Consider the following 13,213-nt stretch of genomic DNA (forward strand, 5'->3'; position numbering starts at 1 on the left):
ATAAGTTTGCCTCAAAATTTTTACTTTTTTTCAGGACACATCTTACAGGCTCGAACACTTGTGCTGCCTTGAACTTTAATCCTCACTTCCAAAAATTTGTCAATTTTATCTTTTTTTTTCAATGCGTATTTTTTTAAAGTACGAAATTGGAATCCTTAGTTGCAATAGCATGCTAAAGTATCCGTATGCTACCATTAGCGCGTGTGCCAACATTTTTTGGTCCGGGTCGATCCGGAAAGCCCATCCCCCTGTCCGGACCGAATGCGCCCCTTTCCCTCGTCCACACCAAATCCCCCCCCCACCGGACCGAAGACGGCACTCCATCTATCCGCACCAAATGTCCCCCCCCCGATCGGACCAAATGCCCCCCCCGGATCGATCGAAGTCACCGGATCGATCGAAGGAATCCCCTGTGAGGCACTCACCTGCTCAGCGGGGGCGGGAGGTTGCAGCCCGCTGTCGCGGACGCCTGCTTGGGGGCGGCAGGCGACGAGGGCGAGGCAGCGAATTGGCGGGCGCCTCGTACCGCTCGACCGGACGCACCACTCGCCGGGGAGGCAAGCAGGGCGGCGGTGGCAATACAGTGCGGCGCCGCCGCTTCGCTGCCACGTCCCCATCACCCACCACAGCAGGATGCCTCGCGGCAGGCGGGGGGATGACGTTCGAGGGCTGTGCATTGTCCTGGGCGGCAAAGTCCATGTCGACGGCATCCATGCCGATGTCCCCCTGTGGCTCTGAGGAGGAGGATGATGACGACGACGAGGAGGAGGAGGAGGAGAGCCGCCGTCCGCGGCGTGCCGTCTGGTGGGTGGCGGATGAGGAGGACCGCTGCCATGTGCGGCCTGCCGGGATTGAGTCCACAACCGGAGATGAGGTGGTGTCATCTGTGGGAGAGAGAAAATCATAAGAATAGGGAAGTTGCAACCTATTAAATGTTCATATTTTGGCTATTGCATATTGTTAATTGACCCTCAAAACTAAAAAATTCATCATCGCCGAGTTTTAAAACACCGTGGTTGATTTTTAATGAATTTTTAAAAATCCACGCGCAAAAGTGCGCTCTTCTGAAACGTCACGAGCCTACGTCACAGGGCGCGAATGGGCAGCCTTCCGCCGAAGATCCCTTGTTTTCGCTAGGGACATTTTGAGCGCGTTGATATTTTTATTTTTTAGAAATTCAATAATCCTTTTGAACACACTATGGAGGCCGGATTCGTTAAAGCACAATCTAAATAATCTTCCTCAAATAATATTAATGGTGATATTCGAATATTTCCGAGAGGATGAGAGGTTTAATGTTCCAGAAACGCGAGGAAATAAGCCTTTTACGTTTCATCTTCGAAGTCGAATGCACGTTCTTCGATTTCTCCCATGACATGGGAACCGGTTCGCTAGCGTTTCTCTCCTATCGGACGTCACTTCCTATGCCATCTGACGTCACAGGCGCTTGAACTTTAAAAATTAATTTAAAAAAAACTACTTATCGTATTGCAAAAATTTTTTCACCTATGATTTTTCACCTTCATACATGTTACTTTATCATATAAAAATAAAATTGAAAAATCGAAAACTTCCCTATTCAGTTCCCACGGCAACCGAGTTGTCAGGGATTGAGGGGGGATTGTGGCGTTCACTGGTGTTATTTATTATAAATTATTTAATTTTATTTTGTCTATTTTAATTCATTTATTTCATTTATTTATTTTGTACGTGTAAATGTGTGTATGTAACTGGCTTAGCATCAAACTTTTATAATAAAATAATAATAATAGTCAAAATGCGCAAAATTAAGGAGAAAAGTACAAAGTTTTTTTTTGTTACCAACGGAAGGATGCCGAAAACGCTCCCAGAATTGAAACAACGCATTCCTGCAACATCACAAACCACTAACAGAGACATGTTAGAAAATGTGTGGAATGAACTAGATTATTGAACGGACGTATGCCGTGTGACAAGAGGGTCCCATAGCGAACATTTATAAGGTAAAAAAAACTTGGTACTTCCTTAATTTTACGCATTAATTATTTTATTCCATCGAGAACGTTTGAAAATACGATTTTTTAAAATCGGGTCCATTATTTATAGACACCTTGTATCTCAACTCCTTTACATTAAAAGACTCAGTAAAATAATTTTTTTCGGCATCATGGTTTCACAAGCCATCAGAATCGAAAGAATCTGCAACACCATTGCAGCTTTCCAGCATGAAATTTTTCTACTTGGAAATAAATTACTTGAAAACAATTTCCCAAACAGTCTCCTCAACAATGTTTTCGCTGGTATAGCCTTTGATCAACACTTTGCCTCACTGGGTGCGTTCAAAAAGTCGAACGAAACTCACCGGCTTAACGAACGAAAACTCTTCGGTTTTTCGTTACCCTCGTTCACTTTTTGAACGATCAGTTAAAATTAAAGATGGCGGACGTTAGGTTAGCAGACGACGCAGATCATTGCTTTTTCGGAGGATATGTATTTTGAAGTTAGTGATGAAAAAAGACTAGAGGATTCTTTTTTTGAATAAAATAAAAAGAGGAAAACAAATTTTCAGATTCCTTTCAACTAAATTTCATCTTAATTAAGATATTTTTTTATATTCCATCATTGTTTCCTAGCACAGAACAACAAATATTACTTTTTTTTAAAAAAAGAAAAAGAATATGTTCCCACACATTCTATTTTCTGCCCTACTGTTTGCAAATATTGTTAATTTCTAAAAAAATCTTTAAAAATTTTATGGAAAACAGTCTCTTGTTTACTCTTAAATTGATGTATCTCCGGTATATGCAGAAAAAGTCACGCCGACTCTTTTTGGATAGAAAACATTTCACTATAAATCTACTAACTTTTATAAAATCAGATATGACCCGACTTAAACAAGGTATTTTGAATTATTTCTTGATGAGTTACAGGAAAAAGCAAAGTGTGTTTTTGATTTAAAATTTCCGATCTCCGACACATTCCCCCCCCCCCCCCCCGTTAAGAAATGATAGGCAAAGGTGTATTTAAATTATTTGATTAAAAGTAAAGTACAATGCATCGGTAAAGGCTAGTAAAATTCAAAATGCATTATTATTATTATTATCTTGTGTCACAGTTGTCTAGAGCAAATGAGTAATTAAAGCATGAAGTATTTATTTCGATTTCTTTTACTGAAATTTTCTCAACCCTGTAAACCTTGATGTTTTATCGCTACAAGATTTCATATGCTCAACAATAAACTCATTATAAACCGCGCATATATCGCATTTAAAACATAAACATTGCATGCACTGGGCGCCGCCATGTTTTCTAACTGAGCAAACCACCTCTTTCCTTCGTGAGCTTCGTTAAGAATTTCGCTTCACGAAACTAACCGAGTTACACTTTCTGAACGACCAGTTAGCTAACGCGTTCTCTTTTTGAACGCCTCGTTCGGTTAACTCGTTTCACTCGTTAAACGCGTTCGACTTTATGAACGCACCCACTGTAAACAGTTTAACTGTTTCTAATGTAATGACTTTTTTCTAGCAAACCACAACATGTGGACTTCAGTTAATGATGCTTTAAGGAATTATTCTTTCGGTCGACTTTGCTCGTTTTATGGAACTGGTTTTTATGGATAAATCTTTTTATTTGAATGGATCTACGTATTATCGACTTGAATGAACAGACTTGCGGGACACGGTACTGAGCTCTCACCTGGAATATTCGGTAAGACCTTTGAATTTCTGCTGATGGTACAGTGGAGGACTATTATCGATAGCCATTGGCATATTCGAGATGAAATCCCAGGGTATAGTTTTAGGTCCTGGTTCCGAGATGTGTTCATTTATCGCATATGGTGCGTTTAGCCGTATGTATTCCTGAATGCTAGCTTTTTCGGAACTGGACATCCTCGCTTTAGTTTTCAATTTAAAATTTTGAGTCTGTTGACCTAAGGATGAAGGTTCCACCACGGCAGAGGAGTTTTCTGGCTTCATCAACTTAAGTCTTATTATTAGTTTTAGTATTTTTATTTGTTTAATTTTGTAAATCCCTTATGTATATCCCCCTATATATATATATAATCTTTCTGCAGGATGTAGAAAGCATGGGCGGATCCAGGGAGCTGGCCATGGCCCTTTCAAGAAGTTAAACTACCCCTTTTTTGAGCAAAAATGCAAAAAATTTCCCTAATACATACAAACCACGTTTTAAAAAATAACGTGTAAAAGTTTCCAGGAGAGGGTCCACTACCTCTCATTTTCCCCAACATCAATCAAGATTGGCTTAAATTTTGTTTTGAGTGCTCGAGTTTGTAAATGTTTCCAGATGAGAACTCCTCCATCCCTAACACCATCAAAAGTCTTCAAGAATTACGTTTCTGGACCTTCGATTTCAAAAAATTGCTGGTCCTCTAAAAGTTACTCATGAATCATGGATTGCCTACATTTACAATCTTGTTCAGTTTTGAAAATTTTTGGGAGTTAACTGCTGAATCTTGTAGAATAAGTCTATAAATTAGTAAAATTTCCTCGAATGAGCCTTTTAATCTCTCCAAACCTTAACATCACAACAAATAGTCCGAAAAAGCCAATAATTTTGGGGGGAGTGCTCCAAACCTCTTCTCCCATACCATTACCAAAGATAATTAGAATGCATCTTTTGGACTGCAAATTAGAAAAATTTCTTGGTGTGTGCCGTCGAACTTCTCCTCCACGTATCATTACGAAAAGATTGTACTAAACTGCGCTTTTGGCTCTACGATGGCAAAAAAGCCCGCCACAGAAACCCCGAACCTCCTTTCTGACACTATTGGAGATAATGTTTGCATTTTCAAAGTTTCAATCTTGAAAAATGGGCGGCGGGGAGTCTTACCCGAGCCCTTAATGTTACGAAAGACAGTTAAAATGCATTTCTAAGATTACAAATCAGAAAAATTTCCTTAGATGGGCCCTCAGATCTCTCCTCTTTCTAACATCATCAAAGACAGTCTAAAACTGCATTCTTAGAGCTACTATTTCGAAAAGTAAACAGGGGAGGGCCACTGGACCTCTTCTCCCCTCACATTACCAAAGATAGTCTAAAATATGTTTTTAAGACTTCAAATTCGAAAATTTTCTCCCCTGACCCCCTCTACTTCGAAGTTAATATTACACTTATGGTTGGTTCATATTCGCTCCCTCTTAAATCAGAAGTCCTTTACAGTCGCCTCGGAAACACAGAAGTGATTACAGGAATACCACTTTGAGGCCACGCTACTTGCACATGTTTGTTGTGAAAACAGGAAAATTATTGGGACGTGAACATTCCTTAAAAAATGCTCTAATTAAAGGTGGACTATACAGTAGAAGACCGTTATAACGCCGACCTATATAATGCAATTCTCTATAAACCGCACTACTTTTCAGAAGTAAACACTAGGTTTTGAAGTTTAAAAAATCCCTCTGTTTTACTTTGCAAACATAAAAATGGTTAGGCAAATTAAATTTTGAAAGTTTTTCATGTTTCCATCTGATTTCAAAGCTTTTAAATTGTAAATTGGTACTCATAGTAAACAGAAAATACCAGATGGCTCTGAAAAATGCAGCTGTTATGCCAACCATGAAGCTAGCAGAAGTGCAGGATTTTGATTGTGAAACATATTTATTTGTGAATGAATTACTCATTGTAATATTGGTGCTTTAACACTCATTGCAGATAAAACTAATTCTGAAGTGCTAATATATAGATATGTTATGAATATTAGTTTCAAAATTTGTGAAATGATCTATATAACGCAAAAACCTATATAACGCAAAAGCTCTGGTCTCAAGGTGTGGACTATAACGGTCTTCTACTGTATTGATATTTGTGAAAAACTCGAAATTTTTTCCAAAGCATCATATTTTTCCAAATGGCCCCCTTTGAGAATTCTGTCTGGATGCACCCCCGGTAGAAAGATTGAAATCTTGTTGATTGAATCGATTCCGGCAAAGCTAGTGTTCCGCCCAGTCAAGCATGTTTCCCAAACGTAAGTTTTTGGCAGATATCCGGTAGAGTTAAGATTTGAAGGGGGAAAATAGAAAGAATAAGAAAACGGGGACCAAAAATTAAGAAAAATTGGGATGTTTTCAGTTGCAGGGGAAAATTAGGAGCGTTTTGAGGTTTGAAAATGGCAAAGTAAGGAGGATAGTTAGCAGAAATCTATGCATAGCTGACATCAGATTTCATACTCAATTTGGGTGAAAAAATTTCATGACTTTTCCAAGTCTTTATAAAAAATTTCATGACCTTATTACACGAAGAGAATAGTACCATTCAATGTCAAACTTGCCAATTTTCGGAAATAGGCTTTAGAAAAACTTATGTGAATGTCACTACCTCATTGGAGCACTTGTAAAAGAAAAAATATCAGTGCACATTGCAGAAACTAATAAATTATTCTTGTTTGTATTTAGGATATAAATCAAAGTAAAGTAAAATATAGTGAAATGTAATACACTGATGTTTAAATGTCTAATAAGTATTTAATAAATATGGCAGAATAGTAATAATGGGACAAAAATCGAATGAGGCATTACTAAGTTTCCAATAATAAATTCACTTCATAAAAACATTGCCCCCCCCCTCCCTTTGGTGTCAATAGTGTACAAATCACCCATGTAACTTGACCGTATATTTGTTCATTAAAGGAAAGCCACGTTTTTCAGTAAATTCATTTCTCTAAACCAGATATTTCAGCTGGCAACAATAATCAGTTTTGCGAGCTGTATATTGGGCATCACTGTTTTAGAATAATATAATTCCCCTATTTCCATGTTCTACTGCCTGACTAAAGGCTTCAATTTCGAAAACCTTCAACATATTGAGATAAACTCTGATGAAATTATTAATGAATTTTTACAAGTAATTGAAGCGAATCGGATGCAATTTAATTGCACTTTTTGAGGGGGCGTGGCAAAATTAAAAACGTGCATGTCTACTAATACGGAACATAAAAATAAGAAGTGCTGAAAATGATGGTGAATTCAAAATTAGTGATGCCTCAGTAGTAAAAACACATTATGAAAATAGGCGAGCGACTGTTACAGAAGCAGATGAAATTGGATTCCAAAACTCGGATTTGCTTTTGAGATCGTTCGATTTACATGCAATATTAATAAATCACTCAATATTTCTAGCGCTCTTTTAGCTACTGTTATTTTCTTACTACCGAAGACATTTTTCCATGACTTAAGAAAATATTAATTTTCCATGATTTTTCCAGGTCTGAAATTTTTTCTTTTTCCATGACCCATACGAACCTTGCAACATGCCAACTTAAAAAATCTTACAATGTACACGGAGGCTATATTTTTACGCTTTTTTGACCATTGTAAAGCAAAGTACTAAAATTTAAAATATAATATTTTCAAATCTTCACCTTTACTTGATCTGTGCTTTTATATGCAAAAAAAAAATAATTTAAAAATAAGTAAACTTTTATATCTTTGAACTAAAACTTTGAAACGTTCCCGACTTTGCAGATTTCAAAAATTGTCTATCAAAAACTTGTTCAAAATAATAGTTCCTCTGTAAGTTCTTAGAGATTCAAATGTTCTCCATGCTGTTATACCATAAAGAAAAACGCAGCTCTGTCTAGTCCTACATAAATGAACTTTCGAATACCACGCGTAAATCTAATTACTAACACATTGCTGTGCATGATAATAGCAAAACAGAATGAATGATGTGCGTGATATGTAACGCGTCAGAGACTAAAACCTAAAAATCGTACAAATCTACCCTAAGACCTGTAGAGAGAGTCGTACAAAATGTCCGAAAATCTTACAATGTATGGTTAAATTGTACAAGTTTGCAGATACAGTGAAGCACCATTTGTACATTTTAAAGGGACTGCATGAAAAAAGCGTACAAACGAGAAAACGTATTAATAGGTATAGGTTAAAACGTATTAGACTTATTAACAGGGACCAATTTTAAAAACGTATAACTGATAAAAACGAATAAAAGAGAAACGTATAAACGGTGCTTCACTGTATGTCTGTGCATAAGTCATTAAAAAAATTTTTGTCGCCTAAGAAGTCGTAGCCTCAGGCAGCTTGAGTAGTAATCAGGCCCTGCTTGTAAAAAAAATTGCTTAGTTCTAGTGATGTTTAAGAAAAAAAAGGGGGTTTTTTTTGCTCAATTAGCAAGAAGCTGAATACTGAGACTGTATGTCAAACACATACTTTTAGCATCTAATATCTAAAAACAAAATTCAGCAAAAATAGTTTTTTGCGTCAGAATCTTTCTGTAACTGAGAACTAGGAATGCGTTTCACAGGTTGAAGACACTCCCAAAGGTCCTTTCGTTACAAACTGTGCTGGACGTGGGAAATTCGCCTATCGATAAAAATATTTCTGACAAATATTCCGTTTTTTAATTTATTTTGGAAAATCTGTTGAAGAAGTGCAAAAACTGAGAAAAAGGACAGTGACCTATCAGGAACTGGGTTTGGACCCCCCCCCCCCCTGCACATTAAAAAAATTAACTATTTACGTACCTGCAAGGACCTTATCCTCTTCAATGCGCTTCTTTTCAGCAGGACCTGAAAGCAGATAAAAGATATTTTTAATTCCTTTCTGTTGATTCTCCTGGTCATTGAAGCTTCAAAGCAACTTCAGCATCTGCCATTTTTTCCCTTGGTTCTTACCTTTTGGGTTTTCTGAGTACTCAGGACCCTCTCCCACGAATTTGCTTAAAATAACGCGTAAACGCGAACCCTGTCTGATTTTTTTTTTTTAAATAATGGCAGAGTAAGAATAAGGACTTGGGACATTGAAAGAAGGACTTGTAAGCACTTATAAGGCAAAATATTAAAGTAATGACTTGCTTACCGATTAAAGTAATTTTCTTTTATATTAAAATAAGTCAAATTATTTAAAAAATGGTCAGATCCTATGTTTTTAGTAGTTGCTACATTATAAAAAAAGTACCGTAAAATGCCTCTAATGTGGACACTAATGGGACAAATTTTTTTGTCCGCAATAAAGGTGTCCGCAGGACAGGGTTTTAATAACGTTATTTGCATTGGAACTGGGGAATTAAAAATTGTCCGAATAAGAGGGCTTTCCATTAGGAGGGGTTTTACTGTAGTTGTATTTTCCTAACTACATTTTCAAAGTAATTTTAGTTTGCTACAAAAAAAATGTAGTTTTTCTAACCACTGGGTTTAGCTATACATTATATATATATATATACACATACACTACTAGTATATTATCTTTTCTGCAGGATGTAGAAAGATTGAAATCTCAAAAAAGGCATGCCGTTTCTGGCGAAACTAGCATTCGACATGCCCCCAAAGCATAAGTTTTCGGCAGATATCTTGTAAAATGAAGATTCGAGGGGCGAAAATATGAAGAATGAGAAAACAGAACCAAAAATTAAGAAAAATTAGGAATTTATTTTTCTTAACAGTTCCCTTAGGAAGACATAGCCAGCTTCAGTAGTAATCAGGCCCAGCTTGTAAAGAAATTGATTGCTCACCTTAATTCTTGTGATATTTAACATAAAAAGGCTTTTGTTTTGCTCAATTAGCAAGAAGCTGAATACTGAGAATTAGGGTTTATGATTTTTTTTTTTAAATAAAAGTCTGATTTTTTTATTTAAATCTGATTTTGATTTGAATCAATTTTTTTTAAATGTTCAAAAATTTGTAGACCTTTTTTTACCTTACATTTATAAACATAATATAATTCATACAATAAATGAATCCATTCAACTTACTTTTAAAATTAAGATAAGTTCTCGTAACTGTTCAATAATATTTTAAGATTTATAAATACATTATAATGCTTAGATAAGATGTGATTTTGTTTTATGCTTTGCTTAAAGATAAGCTTTCCATTATCATGTACGTTTTAAGTGTCAAATAATGTATTGAACAATTACTTTTCTGAACTAGACTAGTCATGGTGCACAAGAAAAACTCCAAATTCTTATTTTGTTCGAAACTAATTTTGGAATAAAAGCAACATTGCAAAAGTGAAAATCTGTTACACACACAGAAAGAGGGATCTATGAAGTTTTGCCTGTTGAAGTTAAGATAGTATAATGCAGTGTAGTTAAATTTAGGGCAATACAATCAAAAAATGCTAAATTAATTTATAAAAGTAAAATCAACTGATTTTAATTAATGATGTTGTTAAAAAAACTTAATAAAAAAAATGAGTTAAATCATGGTTCTAATCACTATTCAAGCTGATGATTTAAATCAGCGAACCCTGTCAAACACATATTTTTAGCATTTGATTTAATATCTAAAAACGAAGTATGCCTCTATCAGCAGAAAGTTTGTTTGAATCAGAATCTTTCCGTTACTCAGAACTAGGAATGCGTTCCACAGGTTCCAAAGAAACCTCCAAAGGTCCTTTTGTTCCAAACTGTGCGGAACGAGAAATTTGTCTATCGATGAAAATATTTCCGACAAATATTCCGTTTTTTTTTTCATTTTGGAAAATTCTGTTGATGAAATGCAAAAGCTGAGCACAGGGACAGTGACCTATCAGGAACTGGGTCGGGACCCCATGGACCCCCTCCCTGGCTGCACATTACAAAAAATATGAACTATTTACATACCTGCAAGCACCTTATCCTCTTCAATGCGCTGCTTTTTTGGAGCGGGACCTGAAAGCAGATAAAAGAAAATAAGAATCATAAGTCGCAACAGGCAGAGAAAACGAGCAACCTATCTCGGCAAATCAGAGTTGAAATCTTTGCCCTGTCAAAACACAAGCTCTGGTCCAATAAAGGTTATTGCAAAACCACGCCTGCCGACATGTCGACGTTGAAAATCTTACAATGCATTGGTTAAAAAATTGCTGGCAGATTTAAATAGATATATTTTTGATGAAATAAAAAACATTATGAATGAACTGTTCTTTAAAGTATTTACTGTAAAAGGCATGTGACTGAAAATTACAATTTTGGAAGAACGCCCCAAATAGTGAAAGTATAGAAGTAATGTGGTTTTACTTACATAAATAATAAACATATTTGTGTACTATAAATAATAAACATATTTATGTACTATTAAAAACAACTGATTAGAAAAGTTTTTTATCAGTAATAATTTTAAAAACAAATAATGCTTCTTGAAATTGTGATTGCAGTAGAGTAATTACTTCAAGACAAAGAGTAAAGGCAAGGGGGCTAAGGCATTAATAACCACTTCCTCTATGCCTGTAGTGTGTTTTATGCAGCATGGGGAAAAACACAAGAAAAAACACAACTGCGTTTTTAAAAACACTTTACAGACACAGAAGCAATTAGGAATTTCATCCTGTGATTAATAAGTTAATATTCAATATTTTTAAGTTGAGGAAAAAAGATGCACAAATATGCGACAGGGTATATTCGCACCTCATTAATTATATGTATTTTAACTAATAAAAACTGGCAAAAGTTAAATCCCTCCCCCCTGTCAAGATTATTTATCTAAAGCAGAGTGACAGACACAACATGCTAGTTTGGTGTCAATAACAGGAGTGAATTTTTATTAGAGGGATAAGAAATATGTACAGATTGAATGGTGGCGCGATCTGGTGGAGCGAAACAAAAACTAAGTTTAACATTGTTTCAACACTTTCCCTTGTTAAATAGTTTTTGTTTACTTTTAAAACAGTCCCATTTGTTCACATAATGTTAATAGTCTCAACTTCATCAAAGGCTTTGTCAGGACATCTGACACTTGCTTTTCAGTCGACACCTGTTGAACATTTAGCTTTCCTTCAAGGACCTTTTCCCGTACAAAGAAATGTCTTATTTCAATGTGTTTTGTCCGTCGATGGTACTCTGGGTTGTGTGAAAGCTTTACAGCTGCACTATTGTCCACTTGAAGTGTTGGCACTTCCCTTAGGTTGACAATACCTTGGAAGAGTCTGCGGAGCCAAATCACTTCTTTGGCTGCTTCTGATGCTGCTATTATTTCAGCTTCAGTGGTTGAGGTAGCAACAACGGCTTGTCTTTGACTACGCCAAGAGATAGCTCCTCCAGCATAAATCATTACATATCCGGAAGTTGATTTGCCTGTTACAGTGCATCCTCCATAGTCTGAGTCACTATAACACAGAAGCACGCCCTTCTTAACACGATATGTAATTCCATAGTTTACTGTAGCAACTAAGTAGCGAAACACTCTTTTTACTCTTACTATATCTTCTGCAGATGGGTTTTCAAGGGATCTTGACAGAAATCCTACACTGTAGGCTAAATCTGGCCTGGTTCCTACCATGAGGTACATTAGAGCACCAACAGCCTGTCTGTATGGAAAATCAATCATTGTACTAGATTCTTGTAATCCAGAGTCTTTCAACATTGGTGTAGCGACAGGTTTGCAATTTTCAAATCCGAAACGCTGAAGGATTCTTCTTGTGTATCCCTTCTGACTAACCGTAATTGAATGGTCATTATTGCGATTGATCTCCAGGCCTAAAAAGCAGGACACTTCTCCCTCTGAGATCTTGAATTTTTCTTTTAATTTTCGTAAGAATGTTTCAGCATCTTCTTGGTTAGTTGCTGCAACTAGGCCATCATCTACATATAAAACTATGAGCAATTTGCCCTTCTTGCTTTCCCTGATGTACAAGCATGGGTCAGCTTCGCTTGCTTTGAAGTTCAGATCTGTAAGGAACTGTCCGAAACATTTATTCCAGCAACGTGGTGATTGTTTCAGGCCGTACAAGCTACGCTTAAGTTTGCAGACTTTCTCTGTGCCGTCTTCAAAACCTTCTGGTTGCTAACGGCACAGCTGATGACAACTGTTTCGTCTTCGCAGCTAGCTTGCAGGAGGCTCCTGATTGGTTTGTCCGATATTTTTATCATTTCCTTCAGGTGTAGTTCGTAGGCAAAGGGCATTTCCGCTGAACCGAAGCTGACATTGCTGGAGGTGTCAGATCCCTTTCGGGACGTACGAGTCCAGTCTTGCAGCTGGAGAAGGTCATTAAACTGGGCGGTACTCAAGAAGTCTTCATCCAGGTAAGAAGGAAGGAGCTCTGTCGTGGACCCTCCCTCCGGAATGCCCGAAGAGCGCCGAGAATCTGGGCAGGGTGCTTTAGGGACGTCTTCGGGAACGAAACCCTCTGTGACAGCTATTCCATCCTCTTCTTTTTCCTCATCAGGTCGTCTGTGAACAAAAGGGTGCTCTTCTAGATCCAATGTGGGAGGGCGGATGCTGAAGAGGGGACAATTACGCCCTTTCGAAACGGGCACTTCCTCTTGTTTCTCTTCT

The 13,213-nt window shown here is 37.0% G+C and overlaps 1 pseudogene; it reads right to left on the reverse strand.

The window, feature by feature from the left end:
* LOC129233472 (neurogenic locus Notch protein-like) overlaps nt 1–1,899 on the reverse strand; it is a 57,768-nt pseudogene extending 55,869 nt beyond the window's left edge.
* Nucleotides 1,900–13,213: the final 11,314 nt, after the last annotated feature.

Source organism: Uloborus diversus, unplaced genomic scaffold (genome assembly GCF_026930045.1).
Source record: "Uloborus diversus isolate 005 unplaced genomic scaffold, Udiv.v.3.1 scaffold_440, whole genome shotgun sequence".
Lineage (NCBI taxonomy): Eukaryota > Metazoa > Arthropoda > Arachnida > Araneae > Uloboridae > Uloborus > Uloborus diversus.